The following is a 20,789-nucleotide window of genomic DNA, read 5'->3' on the forward strand; positions in this document are numbered from 1 at the left end:
ATGGTCTCATTCAGGTCAACCACCCCAAGCAGGTATGTTGACGTTACTGCAGTGCATTGTACGAGAAATAAGCATCATCTTACTGCTTCAGGAATAGAAGAGAATCTTACATTTTCTTACAAGACTTATTAGCCAGCTGTGCTGGAAGGGTTTTGTAAATATGACTTGCATAACAGTTGCACAGAATAGTTGTATACGGAAGTTATGTGGACACCTTACGTGATGCCATCTTCTTGCTGAGCTCTTCTGAAACCATCTAAGCTATTTAATTTAATTTAATTAATTGCACTGATTGTGTCCCTGCTGTGTAGTCAGCAGCAACTAGCGAGCGAGGAACTGATCAACTTATGCCTCATTCAGTTAGGGCACCACGCAAAGCAGAATTGAGGAGTATGAGTGTTGAATGAGGCTCAATTTAGTCTTGGATAAATAAATGGGATAAGGAAGAGATATTATTTAGAATTTTCCTTTCCTCTCGGCATGGCCATTGTGTAGCCCAGGGTATGGGAGAGTTCAATCACACAGGGGTCCGTGTTTATTGCTATTTAGCAGCCCACCCTGGTTGGTGGGGTGCCCGTGGACTGCATGCTAAAGCCGCACATGAAAGGTCATCCTCTGACTCTGCCTTATGCAAGCTTAGCTGTAGTCTGCGGGTGATAAAAAAGCAGTTGGTGACGCCGTGTGTTTAGGAGGAGAACCATAGATGTCTACACTCTCCCGAATGAGCAGTGGAGTTCAAGCATACAGTATAATGCAGCTTTGGATGCAGGTGATTGCGCATTCCACATTTTTTACTTGTCAGGCATTTTGTCGTTTTATCAATTTTACGAAGAAACCTGGAAGCAGTGTGGATGTATGTGCTGAACTTCCAGTAAGAGATTGGCCTGGTATTTGTCTGGGTTTGAGTCTGGAATGACCGCAGCCTCTCAGTCCAGGTTTCTTGAGCTTTGTTCTTCACTGCAGGAAGTGCAGTCATGTTGGCTCCTGTTGAAATTTCTGGGCTGGCAACAAGACATACAGCTGAATGCCCAGTCCCACCCCACCCAGCAATTGAGCAGTGAGGAAAACAAAGTCTGCCAAATACATTTCTTTCCTTTTTTGCCTAAGCCTGTTTTTCCTAAGGTCTTCTGGAAGCCCCTTACAGAGATATTGGTATTGGATTTCTTTTTTGGAAGGTCTGGACAGTAAATCATTTTTGTGCAGTTAAATGGTGTCACTGCCCAGCTTGCATTTACATAACAAGACCTACAGTATGGCCCGCACAAAATCTCTGCCTATATCGCAGAAGGCCGTTTACGACCACACTTATACTGTACTTCTTGGCTGCTGTATGTAAGCCCAGTGGGCACATTTCCAAAAGAAGCACTATCACTCAACAACAATGATGATAAAATACAACTCTAATCCAGCCCATGTGAGTTTAAAAGGTTCTAGAATTAACCGTGTAATGACCAGTTCAATCAAATTTAATAGAGCATTATTAAAATAACGTTAGCTTTAATAGTTCAATTTATGGTGAACATGTAACACAGTACAGCTAATGTAATTCACTGTATTGTGTAATTATGTAATTCACATATTTCACTGGAGACTGGGTGTACTTTGTGTTGGAGCAGTATATTTTAAATGTTTGAATGAACTCCAGGGAAAGTGTCGAGTGGTTTGTGTTTTGTGCTTGGACATGCAGTACCAAGCACAAAGCCAGCTCAGGTAAAAAGAGGCAGATTTAGGAATGTCTGGTACATCATACATGAATGATGTTCTTGTCTAATAACTGTTTATGCATTTAAAGTTGAGCACTGATCAGTTTGTTTCTCGGTGACTCTTGTGTCTCTGCTCCATGATGCTTCATATAACCAATCCATTGACTGTGGTTTGCTGTCGAAAGAGCAAACCATCAAACTAACCCCCCCATCACCACCACCACACCCACCCTCTTTTTTTGTTTAATATTTTGCTCAGCTGTGGATAAGCCTGTGCTATTAAGTTATTCTGATTCACAGAAGGTCGAGTGGGAGGCTTTGTTCTCGTGACTTTTGTGGGTTGAAAACAAAAGTGGTGGATGCAATCACGGTTTATGAAAAAAGAAGGTCAGCTTCCAGTAATGTACACAGCAAGTTAGAGAGTGAGAGTTCTGCAGGAATCTTATGTCTCTGAACGTCTCCCAGCCAGCTGGGTCAGTATTCCACAGGTATGTTATGGACCTGCTTTACTCTCTCTTTTCCTGTTTGTGAGCTTGACTCCGAGTGTTCAGATATGTTTAAGTTGCACATGTGATGCACACACCAAGTCACTGGCCTAAAAAAGCCAACACCCTCTCTGCATTTAATTTTTCATAGGTTCACCCCTAGGTGCCTGTCAATGAAATAGCAGCAAATGGAGCTGACTACGTAAATGTGAAATTCCTTTGCTCATGACGGTGCAACTCAAGGTAGTATTTAAGTACAGTGTAATGCCATGTAAAACCATGTGAAACACTTTCAAAAGGCTGTCTGCCCCTGTAACATTAAACAGGCTGTGAATGTTCTCTGCACCCAGATTCTGCATTAAAGGCTTTTAAACTTAATTTATGTGGTACCTAGCTCACCTCATGTTCCCTGTCTTTTGTGGTTAGTAACAAGCAACCTTGCTTGCAGCCTCTAATGTGTGTCCCATTTAAAATAAGCAATCTGCATCAAATTAAATATGTTTCATTTGGATCTGTTAACCACAGACCCAGCTTTGTTTATTTTGTGGTGGTAGGTATTTGTATTGATTTTGCACAGCACGAAAAAGTTAGTCAGCTAAATGACTGGTCTTACAAAAGTAATCAGAAAGCACCAGTATTTCAGGTCTGGTGCAAATCAAATTCCCTGTTTCCTTGTCATGGATGTGACATGACAATATGGCAGTGTTCTACTTGGTTGATTAATATATTTCAGTGTGTCAAAGGGGATGATGTTTGTTTGCAATTCAGAAAATATATCTTCAATAGGATTTGCTCACAAGCTTTTGATTCTGTTGACTAAAGCAAACAACATCACAGGGTATATGAAACAGGGTGATTCACATACAACGGCTGCATAAAGCCAGGCTATTAATGTGACTTATGAGAGGACAATGCAGAATGCGGATGTTTACAGTTTGTGGTCTTCTTGGTCAAAGCTGTAATTTTATTTTGGCTGATTTACAAAAGGATGGGATTAGTTGTCCAAAGACAACATTAAAAAAAACTCTTTGAAGTCATTCAGACATAACTTGGGAATAAGCAACCGTATTAGAGAGCAACCTATGAAGTTCCCACTGTTGGAGACTGATGCAGTCAAAGGGACAAACTGTACCCAATACACCTTTTTAAGTGAGGTCTCACCCATGTAGATATTTTTTGTAAAAAATCTATACTAAATCTATTGTCACATTAATGTTTAAAGTGATTGTAACAGTAAATATGTGAATCGCTTCAAACTACTGAATGGTGTTTTTATAGTATGTATTAATTTGCAATATGCAATATCAGTTTATATCAGTGGAAACATTTCCATCTATTCCTATGTGGGGATTGAATGGGTGGAGTTCAGTTTTTTCTAGACAGGATACAGTATGTGGTGGCATGGTGTTGCAGTGGATAACACTGCTAGCTGGCAACAGCAATGACAAAGTCCGGAATCCTGACCGGGGGGTCTTTCTGTGTGTAGTTTGCATATTGCTATTTTCTGGCTCTTAATCACTCTACCGACCTTATCCCTCTCCCAGCCTCCCTCCTTCTCCAGTACAATGTACTTGGTGGTGCATTTTCAGAGGGGTTGAGGAGGTAGGTAGGGTGGTGAGGCAGTCCAGACCACACCCATACAATCCCAACATACAGTATTTATGTCTGACTTGAAATGTGTGTTATTGTAGTTATTTACATTACTTTGAACATATATTTGGTGGATGTGTAGTGGATACATCCCTCTGTGATAATTTATGGTTATTTCAAGCCACTTTATAGTCAATTTAATTGTTCCATGTCAAGAGCCATAGCGGATATGATAAAACAGCTTGCCTACAGGGTTTTATTCTAGAAATCAGAAATCACAGCACCTTGCCTGCTTAATTCAGTTGAACGGTAGCCTAAATAATTAGTTTTAAAGTAGTTTATCAACTCTAGTTTTTATATAAACACTCGTTTGTTAACTGCGTAATGTGTTCAAGATTCAGGGTTGTTTGGAATCCTTGTTCGTATCATAATCATTGTGCTGTCTAATTTCCGAACACTAAGTTAGCCCACAATGTTCCGAACAGTGAAACTTTCATGACAAATAAATAAGAAAAGACTTCCAGATCAGCTTTGGTTTGTGTGTGTAAATTCTGATTTCTTCTATTTTCATGAAAACTTGGTACGAGTCACGTACGCAATCAGTTTCAGCTTATAGTGACAAGGTAATGGTGTTCCCCATGTGACAATGTGGTGGAGAAACTGTTGCTAAGGAGAGACTACGAACCGGGCAGGCTTATACAGCTCAGCCAAAAGTATTGCTTGTAAAATTGTTCTCTCACGAACACACATAGTTTTATATAGACGGTATCAGTTTAGAATTAATGTTAAAGGAGCACTGTCACGTTTCAGTTGAGATTATTTGGATTAAGTGCTTACATTCTGTGTGTAGGCCTTTTTAAAACACCCTCAGTGTAGCCGTTCCTGGTTCAGGAAATTCCTGTTCAAAACTGTAAGGTTTTATTTCTTCGTCAAAATTGAAAAGCTTTGAAAATGGAAAAACTCTCCGAAGTCAGCGCTGTCCACCATATTGCTCAGGCTAGCCAAGTTAGGTTATGTGATAGTTGTATGCATTACTATATTTTTGTGGGAGTGTCATGTAATTGCCTGGATGGATATAATATAAAAAATATATTCCTGTCAGCTGTAATTAATTACAGGTATTAGCAATCACTGTTGGCTGTAACCTTTGGGTCAGATGTTAAGCATCAGACATTCATTTAATTTGTTGCTTAAAGTTAAGGACAAAACATATGTTTCAGCTGAATTTGAAGACTTCAGATCAGGTGTAAAGTTGCCCTTCTAAACGAGAGGACTGTGGGTGGGGGATGAGGTCTAGGGTTTATAGGCACAAAGCCCTGTGTTTGTATGGAGCACCAAAAGGGCAGCCATGTCGCTGGAGCTGCCAGTCATCTGCACAACAGCTGAAGGCCAGATTCAGGGGTGCCCCTGCCAGGGCCTCCCAGTGCACAGATATTCAATACAGAGAAAAGGTTTGTTATTTATGGTCCCTGGGTAGTGGACAGCGCTGGCCAAGCCCTATTTGACATCTGACCTTTCCTGGCCACCTAAAAGGAATAACATCAGTGGCTAGCACACTAGGCCCATTAGCCACCATAAGGCTTAGTACAAAATTAGTTTAATTACTCAAAACCTTTGGGCGGGTACTCTACAGTAGGGTGGCTCTGAAGTGAAAAATGCTAAAACTTTCGGCCCTGAGGTGCAGATGAAACATACAAAAAAAAAGAGTGGTCATGAGGTGCAGATGCAATATACAAAAACAAAAACAAAACATGCAGCCTGAAGTGCAAATACAAAATGCAAAAACAAAAACTTTAGGCCTTGGAGTGCAAATGCAACATACAAAAACAAAAAGGAGCAGCCAAAACACAAACATACAAAAACTAGCCGCCCTGAGGTGCAAATGGAACATACAAAAGAACTGCAAGTGTTTATTTGTGTTTTACACCTCAGGGCCACCGTAGTTTTCTGCCTTTTATTGCAATTTTATGTATTTTTAGCCCTGATTCAAAGTTTTTATTTAATAAAGAGATCAGAAAATGTTAACTCATACCCAAGGAGGGTAACACATCTCCAACTTGTTTTGGAGATTTCTGAAATGCTGACCAGCACAGGTCAGACAACATATCTGTGTGTGTGCATTTTGGGGGGCTGCAGATGGCAAAGCAATGATGCTGTTTTATTAAAATGTTTCAATAAATTTGGCAAGGCAGGTCTAGTAGACAGTGCATATTTTTAGTAAACAGTAGTTAGCGGCCTGTTTCGGACACAGCCCTTGAGTTTACAAAATCAGAGCTGGCACTTCCTGGATCCGAAGGAAGAGTTTTTGAACATTCAGTGTTTGCGTTCAATGCCCCCCTCGTTGCATCATGACAAGCTCTCTTGTGCACCTGTTTGTAGTGATCTTTTCTGAACCAAGGCTTGCAGGCAAATGCTAGGGAGGAGGAATTAACCTCTTAATTTGAACTTTTCTGGAATTCTGTATTTGAACTTTTCTTGTTTGTCTTTAGTTAGAGTTCCTTATTTCTTCTGACAGAGCGATCATCAGTTTCACATTCTAATGCAAGTAATGCATTTATTGTTACCTCCTAACCTCTTAAGTCTCACTGGCCCAGGGCTGGGCCGATGTGGGATTTTTTGCATTCATTCTTTTTTTCACAGTGCAATTTTCAATCACTTTGGTAAGAGGATATACCATTTGAAATAGGTAATTCTATCTATTCTGTTGGTTCTATCTGTATAACCTATTTTAAGATGAGGAGAGTTTATTATGATTATTCACTGTCATTGTCAGTGAGTCAACCTCCAGGACAGGTCACACACAAACCTTGGATATTTTGAGGGGGGCTGAGATGAAAAACGGGGGCCTCAAAAAACCGCTAAAAACGCCCATGATTGAAGTCATTGTGGCATCCCATGTTTTCTTATACTTCTGTGCATTTATATACTAAAATAAACACAATTGACTATCTGACATTTTATTTGAATGTTGAGAGAATACTGATAGGTATTTCCGAAAGATATTTCTGATACTATTCTGGTAATCCTCCATTTTATGTGAATTTATTTATAGTTGCTGTTAGATTTTACACATTTATATGTGAACAGTTGTTTTCCTGAGTGGAGCAGTGTTTTCCACAGTTCCTATCTTGCAATAAGCAGCCACAAGAGATTGCTCCATCGGAGGAAATGGAATTGGTAATTTCCTGTGGCTCACAGGATTTGCTTCTGGGGTTGGGAAGCAAAAAGAATAAACTTGACTCACAGACTTCAAAAAGATAGGTAAAAAGGTTAAAAAAAAAGAAATAAAACCTAATAAAATAAGACAATGACTCATCACAACTGGATGGCATTTTTTGTTGCCCCTTGCATAGTTGATATCCTGTGGCTTCATACCTTATGTAACTAGGTGAAGGGGTCTTTTTTAAATTGCAATTTAGTTTGACCACTTTGTGGTTTTTGAATGAATCCAGGGGTTAGTTTGTAAATCAACAGCAAAACATTGTCATACTTCTCTGTTCTTAGGCCACATAAATCATGTTTGTGCTGAGTAAAAGCCTGTTTGGCCAGTGAGCGTGAACTCGACTGCTGAAGAATGCATTCATCATGACATTGCAGTCTTAGAGGACCATGAAGAAAACCTTCAGGAAAACAAAAAAATTCGAGAGGTTTTTGTAAAGGGGCCTTGGCAGCTCTGATGTAGACAAAATTAGTGTAATTATCCAGAAAAGAATCCTTATGGCTTCACATTCCTCAAGAGATAAAAATGGCTCACCAGGGAGTCGGCACCGTCACCCAGACACAGAAGTGTTAATCACTGAAGAGTTTGCCTTAGAATGCCATAAAAATGAGAGACCATTTACAAATTTGAATGCAGCTAAAACCCAGTGAAACATTCTCCTCTCATTACATATTATCTCAGCGTATATTATTTATTCTTATTTATTCACTTTGCATGTACCCATATCCAAAATAATTTACACAGCTTACAGTACATAGTATCCATATACAGCTCGGTATTTACTAAAGTACAACTACAATGCACCACCTGGGAATCATGCCTGTTTCAAGCTCAGTTCCCTAATCTTCAAACTGCACTGCTGCCCTAAACTATACTGTACGGCAGAACTGATATGGTTTGTTCATTGCAACACCTTAAATGAGCATGTGCAAAAAAACAGGAACTTCAGTCCAACATCAACCTCCTGCATGACTAATCCATTACAGGACTAAAAGAAGGAAAACTGCCCTCCTTTGTTCACTGTGAATGCTTCCCATTATTCTTTAATCACTGCGTATGCTTCCCATAACCCTTCGCTCGCTGCATATGCTTCCTATAGCTGTTTGCTCACTACGTATGCTTTCTTTCATCATTTGCTTTCTGCATATGCTTCCCATCATCCTTTGCTCACTGCATATACGTTCATATTCCTTGCTCACTAGCCACGTCTCAAATTGCAGACTTGTGGATTAGTTTGTGCATAAATGAAGCGCATCCCAAACTCAAGTACAGAACAGGAAGGTACGCATGAAATTCAATGGAAATTCTCTTGTTGTACTTGGGAGGACCGAAAATTCAAGTCAGCTTCAGTGCACACTTTACAATCCCAGTTATCATTCTGTCAGAGCTGACAGAAAATAAGAATTTGCTGTCAGCTGGAATTTGCTGGAATTTTAAATATTCATTGAAATATAATGGAATGTAAGCTATCTAGCTAAAAATACAATGCAGCAGCTAACAAGGACATAAAGCTACACATGCTTGCTAACATTGGCTGTGCATATCACGTTATCTCCCATCTTAACCTTAATATACATACTGCTAAGCATTTAACCCTTTTACCTTATAATACAAATATACTAAAATACAGTATGTTCACCTCAAATTCATATAACAACTACATTTTTCTGCTTAACATAGCTAGCTAGCTAACTGTCACTTCATAGTCACAGGTAGTCACTGCTGCTAGTCTGCCTGCACTGGATGTGTTTCTTGTTACGGTCAAAAGAGTCATGATGTTATAATTAAGTGCTTCTCAAATTAACAGATTTTATGTTCTTACATTCTAAGTAGATACACTTGTTGGTGCATTTGTAAGATAAACTTAGAAGAACAAGCACAAATTTGAGATGCATCCTTGGTTTTGAGACAAAACAGCTGGTAGCTGGTTGACCAGATAGACCAGCTCCATACTCAACATGATTTGACTGGCTCAAGCTATGTTTTGAAACAGCTGGTAGCTGGTATGTCAAGCTGGCCATAGCTGGATTTTACACCAGGGTAGCCATCATCCTTTGCCCACTGCATGTGCATCCCTCCATTCTACCTTCCATTTACCAATGCATCCAATCATTCACCCTGTAACAGGGTGTGAAGGGAGAGCATACACTCTGCTCATTCCAGTCCCTTATCTTTCTCCTGTTTTTCCTTTTCATTTCTGTGCTGTGCTTGCCCCTAGTTCCAACCATCGGGAGAGGCTAGGAAAAAATGAAAGAACAAGAAGTAAAAACGGGGAAATCGAGAAAATGTTAATTAGGCAAATGGAATTCCCTTGCTCCTTCAACCGTCAGTTTGAAGCCATGTCAGTTACAGACGTGGCAGATGCGTGGCAGATGGGGAGAAGTCAATCCACAGTTTGATCATTTATACGTCAGGCTTTCCGAAAAAATACTTCCACAAAGGACGCGCTGATGTTTTCTTGCTCGAAGGAAAGATTGGGAGTTCCTAACTTCTACTTCTATCTCCTAGAAGGAACATATAAGGGGTTGGAATGTCATTAGAGGAAAGGAAGGAAAGGAAAGGAAAGAAGTAGAGAAAAGTAAGTGATTGGAATGAGCCCACTGACTCACTGAATTACCTCTTCCCCTCTTGCGCACCCCTTCCACACTCCCTGCTTTCTTTCCCTCTCTATCAGTCATTTGCTCTGGCTTTCTATTCATCCCTCCTGGAATGTGAACAGGAGCTATGTGGGCATATTGTTCCCCCTGTCTGAAAAAGGATTTATTGACCCAAAGTGCCTTTTCATACCTTAGGCATTTCATTCAACAGTCTTATGTCACTGGGCTGTTTGTGAGGCAGTGGATCAGTAAAGATCAGGATTTGGAATGGCATTTGACCATTTGGTGATTTATTTCGCATTCTTTTGTGGGCGATAGGTATTTCCAATGACGTAACTATTTATCCATATTATTTATCCCAACTGGGGTGCTGTAGTTGTACCCTTGTGCATGGTGCTTAACCTGAAGTGCAAACAAATAATGATGTGTGATGGCATAATAGGCAGCATATACAGAGTGTTTCTGTACCTTCTTGAAAGAAAAAAGTGGTCTGATTCCATAACGCACATCCTTTGTGCAAAACCATTGTAATCAATTTTACACTTAGGAAATGTGGAAGGGCTATTAATATCAGTGTTCTGGCACTGGAAGTGGAGAGAGAGAAGCATGATTTGATTCTAATGTATTGGCGCTTGCAGTCTGAAACTGTTATGGCAGAAGTGTTTAACAGAATGGAGAGTTTGTGTCGACATGAAGAACTGAAGGCGACAGTGGTGTCATCTATCCTGTGTTTCTGAAACACGTCACAGGATCAGCTCTCCGGCCTAGTTTCTCAGTCTGAAACATTGCACCATGTCCCGTTAACAGCCTGAACTCAAACATCTCAATAGAGCAGGAGATCGTTTTTGTGACTCCTACTCAATGGTACATAGAGCTCACATAATTGTTATTTGTCATCATAATGGTGTTGAACCAGTTTTTGGTCCTATCTGACTGATTTCTTCACTGTTTGTTATGCCCAGTTGCTACAACCAGCACTATTACGGACCAGGGGAGACAGCAGAACAGAGGCAGCATTAGCAGACTTATTAATACATTTTCTGAAGAATATCAAAATATACATTATTATTATTATGTTTCAGGTTGAATTCCATAAAGCAACAAAAATACTTTTGCTTGCATTTGCAATTCAGTGGTATCCAAACTACTGCATATAATAATAATAATTTATTATTTAGCTGATGCTTTTATCCTAAGCGAATTACAGCTGATTGGACTAAGCACGGAACACACCCCCCTGGAACAATGCAGGGTTAAGGCCCTTGCTCAAGGGCCCAAAAGGTGTGCAGATCTCACTGTGGCTCCACCGGGCCTTGAGCCGCCAACCTTCCGGGTCCCAGTCATGTACCTTAGCCAATAGGCTACAGGCTGTGCATGTGCATGTCTGGAGAAAGATGCAAGACCATTGCTTCATGATCCCAGGTATTTAACACTAGGCATCTGTAATTTCCACTTGTATTATCATAAACCTGTCCAAAACATTTGAGGTCCATTTACACTACTGTAACTGATTCTGGTATGTAACCACACACATCTTTTGCAAGCTATTACTTGCAGAGCTTTGTGTCTGGTTGCTAATAAGACAATAATAGTCTGAAAAGGAAGGTCATGTTTTTTCACCATGCAGTGACTGTCGGTAACAGGACTCTGATATGCTTGTTTTTTAACTATACTAAGCACAGAAAGAGGTACTTACAGCCACGGCCTTGTTAAACTAATGGGCAACATGGGCTGCAGCCCAGGGCCTCCCCTGGATGTCTTCAATCATCTTTTCATCATCATAGGCTTGTGTCTAATGTTAATTACAGCACAACAAATACATGTTCATGTAGTATATAATACATAAATAACGATGCTTAATAAGATAGGCAAAAACCAATGCAAAATGTGCCTATGCCTATTTCTGTGCCCTCCTCCTCCACACCACACTGTCTCATTTGCATAATAATAATAATAATAATAATAATAATAATAATTGTCTGCTGACTGATGCTGTGCTTCTGTCATATGTGGTATAGTGGCCTATAAGGCAGCATACAATGGGTATATTTTGGCTTTAAAGGAGAATAATTATTGTCAATAGATTGTGATTGTGAATCTCAATGTGACTTTAGAAATCTCATGCTCAGAATCGGTAGAGTGTCGCTCTTTTGGGGCCACACCTATGTGTCAGCCCAGGGCCTCCAAACCCCTGAATGCTGGCCTGCTTACAGCAATGTTCATCTGTAGTGTGAACTGGAGAATGGTAGCCCTTAGGATTTGTGTAAATAACACAGACAAATAGTGAAGAAAAGTTTTGTGCAGTCAGGAAGGAACCAGAGTGATTTCCTTCTATTATAATTTTACACTTTGTAAACAATGTTACAAAATCGGAAAACAACATATTCATAAAAACAGATTAATTTTTTAACAAAAAGACCAAACCAAGCAATAAGGGCAGTGTCGAACCATGATGGTAGCTGTTTTCATATAGGGTTCCCCACAGGTGCCACCAATTCTGTAATCAAAGTTAAAAACACACACATCAGACTCAGACCAGGGACAGCGGAGAGTCCTGGGGACGTAACAACAATCATTGACAAAATGTTAAAGAAATGACAACTACACAAAGAACTGTAAAATGGAAATAGAGGGTAACAATTTTCCCCACACGGTCAATGTGCCAAACGTTTTATCATAAATGTGCTGAGAGAGAGAGAGGGGCATTTGTGAGGGGGTGGAAGAACGTCTGCAGGAACGTTTTTAACAATACAGCCCTTGTGCCACATGGAGACATTGTGCCCATTTAAATCCATCGATTTAATTAGCATTTCCTGGACAAGAGAGTGGTTTGTTTGTTTTGGTAGCCTTTTAGGAGAACATATTGAAAACCTATTTTGCTATTTGTCTGCAACTTATGGCAGAGCAGTGGCACAGACATAATGGGTAACATGCTCGCAGCAGCTGTCCTGATTGAGGCAGGAAGAGGCGGTAGGTGACTTAACCAACCATGTAATTGACATAAATCAGAAAATCTAGGGAAACCATTTTTGAGTGGTGGGGGGGTTAGTGGTGGTTCATACCCATAGCTATTGACACTGACCCTACTGCATTTATAGTACATATGTGGCTCTAGAATGAATGAGCACATAGTCCTGCTGGTCTACAGAGGGTGAAATGAATCTGTGTGTGGAAGTGATCCAATTTCAGCCTGTGGACTTCAATCTTTGACAGAGGACACTCTGGCTGGGGTCAGTAACCTGCCTTTTACCAGACACAGTCTCTTTATCTTGGAGAAAAGGCCTGCTTGGCTCATACTGCAGGCCTAAAGCCAAGCCCTCTGCCAAAGTCTGTTTTAATGGCCGTAGAAGAATTTCTCTAAGGCAAACAGTGGCAATCTGGCAGGCCCTTCAACAGAAAGATATTCCAACAGCCCTCTGCACTAGTGGGACAAACACTGGATTTCTCCACATTATTGATGGCAGTCCAGTAGAGTACCCCAATGGGTTATTCATACTTTTTTCTGTTAAGGTATATGATGTTGACTGGCAGGTAAATGAAAAATGTTGCTGAGCCATAACCATGAAAACATTTACTGTATTAGGTTAGTTTTCGGCCTTCCTGATGTAAGTATCCAATATCAGGTAAGTGAGAGCATGAAGGACCTAGCTTTAAGGACATGTCTCTCATTTAAGGACAAGTTTCTGGCTCTATGCAGCTAAAAGTAATATGCATTAAATGCAAAATAGATGGGGCAGTGGCACAATTTTTGCTCTGTACTCCAGCACCTTGGATTTGGAATAAAACAATATATAAATTCGAAGTTGAAGTTCAGATTGTCCATTTTAATTTGAGGGTATGTTCCCCATTTCAGGGGAAACACCCATATCAACCATGTGAAAAATAAATTGCCCCCTTAGCTACTCAATCAACCAATTAACCAAATTGAATTGCTTCGAGCCAGCCCTGCTGAATCTAAACCTCACTTACATTGAATCTTACCATCAGTGAAGTAGTCACCACAAAGTTTCTATCAGCACACTATGCCATAATCAAAGGAAATTCCAGAAGAGATGAGTAAAAAGTAGTTGAGATATATCAGTCTGGAAAGGGTTACAAAGCCATTTCTTAGGCTCTGGGAGCCCAATTATTTGGAAGAACATCCAAATAACTGCCAGCCTCTCTAGCGTCGGATAAAGTCAGTGTTCATGAGTCTACAATAACAATGAGTGGGTAAAATTGGATTCATTGGAAAGTAGCAAGGGGGAAACCACTACTAACCAAGAGAAACATCAATGCTCATCTCACATTTCCAAAAACACCTGAATGTTCCCAAATAACCCAAATAATGTTTATGCACAGTTGAGCCAAAATGGAACATTTTGGACAACATGGGTCACATTACAGTAAGTCTGGCATTTTCATAGCATTCATAGCATTTCACACTAAGAACATCACACCAACAGTATTAGTAGTGTGATGGTGCAGGGGTGCTTTGGAACCTGGACAACTTGCCATTTGACGGTACCATGAATTTGGCTTTGTACTAGAAAATTCTGAAGGAGAATGTCCGGTCATCTGTCTTGTGAGCTGAAGCTGAAGTGTAATTGGGTTATGCTGCAAAATAATGATCCAAAACACACAGCGAGTCCATATCCGAATGGCTGTAATGAAACTAAATTAAACAAGCAGTTCATGCTTAAAAACAGTTTGTCTGAATTAAACCAGTTATGCAAAGAAGAGCTGGCTAAAATGCCACCACAGTAATGTGAAAGACTGATATCAAATTATAGGAAGCGCTTGGTTGCAGTTATTGCTGCTAAAGATGGTTCAATCAGTTATTTTGGGTGAGTAAGGTGTCGGATAACTTTTTTTATTAAATAAATTTAATAAATTAAATGTTAAAAAGGTGTTTTTTGTTTACTCAGGTTCCCTTTGTCAAATATCACATTTTGTCTACAGATATGAAACCATTCAGTGTGCAATAATAGAGGAAATCAGGGGCAAATATCTTTTCATAGCACTGTATATGGCTTATCAGTTCATTAACCCCATGTTTACATGACATTTTAAAAATACATGATTTGTGCCTTTTCATGACACAGATATGTTTGTAAGATAAAGTGGCGTTGCAAAATTATTAGCACCCCTAACAATTATTTTATAGGCATAAATATGGTATAAAACCATTCCTAAAACTTAAAGAGTGTTCCCAGGAGCACAGGTGTCTCAATAATTGTGAAATGAAAGAAGTTTAGAACCACCAGAACTCTTCCTACAGTTTGCCTTCCAGCCAAACTGAGTAACTGGGCAAGAAGGACTTTGGTCAGGGAGGTGACCAAGAACCCAACGGTCACTCAAACAGCTTCAGAAGAGATGGGAGAACCTGCCGGAAGGATGGCCATCTCAGCAGCACTCCATCAATCAGGACTTTATGATAGCATGGCTAGATGGAAGCCACTCTTGTGTAAAAGGCATATGACAGCCTGCTTGGAGTTTCCAAAAGGTATTTAAAGGACTCTGAGAGCATGAGGAAAACGATTATCTCGTCTGAGAAAAAAAAAGATCTCTTTAAGAAGAACCGCATGCATTATGTCTGGCAAACACCAGGCATTGCTCATCACCTGGCTAATACCATCCGTAGGTTAAGCATGATGGTGGCAGCCTCATGCAATGGGGGTGCTTCTCAGTGACAGGGACAGGGAGAATTAAGGAAAAGATGCATGCAGCCAAATCAGAGAGAGATCCTTGAACAAAACCTGGTCCAGAGAGCACGCAACCTCAGACAGGGGTGAAGGTTCACCTTTCAGCATGACAGTGACCCAAAGTATATAGCCAATACAATGCTGGAGTGGTTTCAGGACACTGACTGTCCTTGAATGTCCCAGCCAAAGCCCAGACTTGAACCCCATAGAACATCTGTGGAGACACCTGAAGATGGCAGTTTACAGGCATTTCCCATCTGACAGAGCTTGAGAGGATCTGCCAGGAAGAATAGGATAAACTGCCCAAAACTATGTGTGCAAAGCTTGAAGAGACTTACCCAAGAAGCTGTAATTGTAAAGGGGCTTCCAGAAAGCACCAAATTAAGGCTGACTGCTAACAGTATATAAATGAGAGATTTGCAGAAAAGGTTCTACATTTCTTTTCACTTTGTAATTATTGGTTATTGAGTGTAGATTGATGGGCAACAATGGCAATTGAATCTACAACACAATAAAGTGAAGGGGTCTGAATATTTTCTGAAGCCACTGTATGCTTAGTAAACAGTCATTTAAAGACAATAATGCATATATTTTCTGAAAGTAAATGCGAAGGAAATACATTTTCATATGGTTTTGGTATAGGTTTTTGTCCACAGACCAGGGCAAGTACTGTAGAAATTCTCTGATTTCCTTGGCAGATGATCTGTCTTGTCATTTGCTCTTATCCCTCATTAGCTTTATAGGTGAACTTGCAGCAGCAGAAGCCTTGCTCTTCATTTTAAGGGTTCCCTGTGGAGCAGTCCGATTCTGTACATGTAGTAAACCCCTGCCCCACCCCCCCTGTTTAGAGCACACAGACACACATTGAAGCTGTGCAACCCTCTCTTTCGCCTACTGTTTCAGATGTGAACACAATCCCCCTGCAAACTGAAATATCTACTACGGGGCCGTTTCCCTGCTATAATCGTTCATGAATTTATCGACGTTCAGTGTTAGTCTCAAGGTCCATGGTGAGGCCTCAAGAGGCTCTTCACTGAAAAATGTTGTGCACACGTCTCTTTCGATCTCACAATTTCTTGTTGTTTGACTCCAGTCTGGGGTCACAGAGTCATGGAGTTATTTAACATACTGGGCTCACAGCCAATCTGGATTGTATCATTAAAAATGGCTGAATGATGCATTTGTTCCCCCGACTAACCAGCCCAGGAAGGACAGCACAAATAAATATGAGCCCTGTTTTAACAATTGAGTCAGTTGTCAGGATGTTTGTTTTGAAGTGCATCTTCAGTGCATTGAATCAGTATGAAATAATTGATCCCAGCTGATTATTACAGTTTTCTCTTGATTGCTTTACTGCATTTCTACATTTACTTTATGAAAGCAGTTAACCATTCAATTTGCAAAATCCACTAAGTTTGCCAAATTAATTTAATTCACTAAACCACTTTGCACACTTGCCCAATAAAAACAATCTGCAGACATTACTATTCCATAATAGAGTTAGCCTTGAATGCATGGTCTCTTTTCTGTATGTGTGGACCACTTGTACGTACTGTAATTATTGTATAAGACAAGTACATATTTTACTTGTGCATAGGCTGTATTTCTGTAAACAGAATTTATCAAAGAAGCAAAGCTTCAATTGAATTTATCAAAGAATTTCACAACACAGTTCAACTGCAGTTGTGTCCCTTACACAGTGAATGATTCTGAAATAGTTTACACTGAACACATTAAATTATACCAAGCTGACAGCTGAAATGCATTACTTTGAAAAAGCAAGGATGAAAACAGCAACGCTACTGCAGTTTAAATTTGGTCTATTTGTTATTGCTGCTGGGACTGCATCGTCTCATTAACATTTCGTAAAAATCCCTTGCAATGGCAGGGCACATTCACCCTTGGAAGTCCTCAGTAGTAATTGCCTGACAATGGGCATTCATTGCATCATGGGGAGGCGAGGTTGGGTGGAGGGTTATCGTATATCTTCCATATCTGTCATTCCAAATATATTCTTCAGTGGGGTTGAGAAAAGGGGAGTGTGGAGGGAGGAATTGGAAAGTGGGAGTGGTCTAAATTACACTGCCCTGTGTGACTGTGGCATATCCCTCTTCTGGGAGTTCTGTACAATACTGTAATAATAGAGCAGCAAGACATTTACTGAGAGGTGAGCCATGTTGTGCGGCCCAACAGTGGGAATGGTGTAGAAAAAAAAACTCTAGATATGGCTAATGGGGAGTATATCCACCTAAACATGTTTATAGGGCTTCATTTTCAAATGACTTTTCATTTGGAATTGAACTCGCATTCAAATGTGCATGTTGAATGGTAAATGTAGTTTAAATAATAATAATAATCCTACATTGTTTTGCACTGATTTGGGTTGGGTTGCTAGGTTTTAGCTGACTTCCCAAGATTCATGGTGTGAAAGATCTACAGATATATGAAACCTGTTTCTTTAGCGGAGGCCCTGCTAGTGTGGTCTGTTCCAGAGTCCCAGGCCATTCCTAGAGATCCAGAGCTAGATGGTGAGGGCAGCTGCCCAGTAGCGCAGCTATAGTTAGACAGGTCCTCAACAGCACCTGCTACCCAACCTAGCAGTTGCTTCATTCAATAACACGGGATGAACCCCATCGTGCTTTGCAAAAGCTGAAGCAAGATTGGGGAAACTGGCTACACATATTCCCACCAGAGAAATAAACAATGATTTATACTGCAAATACACACAAGCATATGTATGTATGTGTATGCTGTATATATCAATTTTGGCAGACGCTGATATATTTGAATAGCAGTGCAGCAGTGCTTACTTTACCTATATTTCATGATAGTGAATACACATATTAGAGGTACAATAGGTCATTTCGGACTTCTAACACTCAAGAGAGGAATTGCAGCAACAAACACGGAATACTCAACCTCTGTTACAATATCATTGTAAATCCCTTCCTATCATTGAAAAAGGCTCACTGACATGTTGATTCACCCTCTGCATGTGTTTATAGTCCTTAAATTCGGATTTCATGATGTGCAGTTGTCATGCCAGCGCTCTGAACCAAAACATCGTATAGCTGTATAATAATTCAACGTCAATGGTTGAAAATTGGTTCTAATTGCCACAGCCAATGGTGTTTCAACGTCAATGCGTTTACAGAGAAGGGGGGGGGCTTGTGGTTTGATCGTGTTTGTTGCTGCTATTCCTCTTGACCGTTAGAAGTCCGAAATTACCTATTGTACCTTTAATGATCCTTTTTATAAGTCCTCCTGAGCGACTTTACTACAGCCTAAAGCATTTTAGTCTGTCTTCACAAGTCACCTGGGATGCTCATTTCAAGCAAGGAGCCAACCAAGGTCTGCAGAAGAACAGTGGCAAGTTCTCCAACATGCTTGGAACAAACCTCCCTGCTCACTGTCTTATAGAACTGCAGGACAGTGTTGGCTATCTCAGAGAAGTGATGCAGTTTTAACGCCGAAGGGTGGTCACAAAAAATAACTCAAATGTAGTGTAAAATGTATAGTATGTTTATTTAGGACCTTTCATTGAATTATTTTTCAAAGAATCTTATCTGTACAGAATATTATACAGGTGCCTAAAGACTTTTGCACAGTACTGTGTATATATATAGAGAGACAAGCTGGGTGTACATAAACAGAAAACTTACAGCTGAATCGGCAGCTATTTTAGCTAGTTTATTTGGCTACTCATAAACACCAACAAAGTGAGTTCACTAGGCTAGCCAGCTACTTCTACCTACACTGAAAAATGGCAGTGGCAGTGTTAATGCCAGCTAGTTAACTCGTTAACTATAGTTAGCTGGTCTATAGTTAGGCTTTTAAAAGTAGGTATAGCTAGCCGAGTGGCTGATTTGACTGAAGAAATGAGTTTCAGACAGTGGAACTATCGTTTAAATGGAAAAGAATAACGCTAACTAGCTATACTTTTAAATCATGCATCATTATCCATGCTAGTTAGAAAAAATAATTTATCATCCAATGAACAACAAATACAACTTTTTGCCAGTAAATGGCATTCAAGGGCTTGCAAGACTGGATTTTCTTTACAGTTTTTCTCAATCTTAATCTGAAAAACACATTGTTAATGAGAAAGGTCAGAGGAGAAGGGCCAGATTGGTTGAAGCTGACTGGAAGGTGCCACACATTACAAGAGTGATATGCAGAAGAGCGTCTCTGAACACCCAACGCGTGAAAACCTCTAAGTGGATAGGCTACAGCAGCAAAGAAAATAAGTCTAATAAATACCTGATATATCTGATTTTATTTGCATTATTTCAGCATCCATGAGCCCGTTGACACATTTATTTTTTGTTTTTTACACTCACTTATCCAATATATTTTATTATATTTTGTATGTATGACTCCTGTTGCTTCTCCTAACCATACAGTCTTTTCCTGGTACTCCCAGAGTAATGGACTGCATTTCAGCCAGCGTGTATTGGGTGATGTAATCCAAGTGGATTTCACAGCAATTCTTCAGTTTACCCACAGAGCACAGTGTTGTTGTCTCTGCTCCACCTCCATGTCAGTCTTGTGGTTTCCAGGTTCAGTCATGGATTGGCTTGTTGCATTTCCTTTTTCAATCTATTGAACAAAATATAGCCATCTCCATCTGGGGATTTTACAACAATTTTGGATGTCAAAATCCATCTGGTTGCCCTCTCTCCAGTTCTGTGAGCTGGATGCTTGAATTGAATATTCAATGAACACAATGACACAATGACAATGGCCCTTGCAGATACTCTTTGCTGTCTGTGGCATATATCTTACCAAGTAATAATGAAACCACTGCTTTGGTTTTTTTTGTTGTCTTAGCCCCTATTTTAACAAATTTGTTTTGTACAACCACACTCTTGGTTGTCTTCTTGCTCTTTTAGAAGCTACAGAAAGTAATGCAATACTACAAAGGTTCCTAGGACAGTCATTGTTAACACAGGGACAAGTGAAACGAGTCAAAATCACTTGTGCTATATGAAAAGCTCAGATGCCTTATAAACAATTTTATTTCTGGACAGTTGTCCGTTTACAGAATTGCTGAAAAACAATTTGATCTTCATTTCTCTCAAGGCAGTGTATAGAACAAGATAAGGATAAAGATTTGGGGTAGGCCTAGATTTTGTAATGAAACACAAAATGACAAAAACTGACAGAGCATTTCTACCAAGAAGGAGAAGGCTACAAAAACTCTTCAATGTTTCAAGCTACCTATTTCCACTGTCAGAAACATTATTAGAAAATGGAAAATAAATAGAACAGTTGAAGTCAAGGAAAGGTCTGGAAGACCAAGAAAGATAGAATGGCCCGAGACGGCCAGTTAGCTGCAGTTCTGTGGGCAGAAATGCATTGTTAATGTCAGAGGTCAGAGGAGAAGGGACAGACTGGTCGAAGCTGACAGGAAGGTGACAGTAATGCAAATAACCACAACAGTGGTATGCAGAAGAGCATTTCTGAACACACAATGCATCAAACCTCACAGTGGAGGCTACAGCAACAGA

General features: G+C 40.0%; 1 protein-coding gene across 3 annotated transcripts in view; it reads left to right on the plus strand.

Moving 5' to 3' along the window:
- Positions 1-20,789, plus strand: part of LOC133127926 (WW domain-containing transcription regulator protein 1-like) — a 45,676-nt gene that overhangs the window by 869 nt on the left and 24,018 nt on the right. The window lies entirely within an intron of this gene.

The sequence above is a fragment of the Conger conger genome, chromosome 5 (assembly GCF_963514075.1).
Source record: "Conger conger chromosome 5, fConCon1.1, whole genome shotgun sequence".
Lineage (NCBI taxonomy): Eukaryota > Metazoa > Chordata > Actinopteri > Anguilliformes > Congridae > Conger > Conger conger.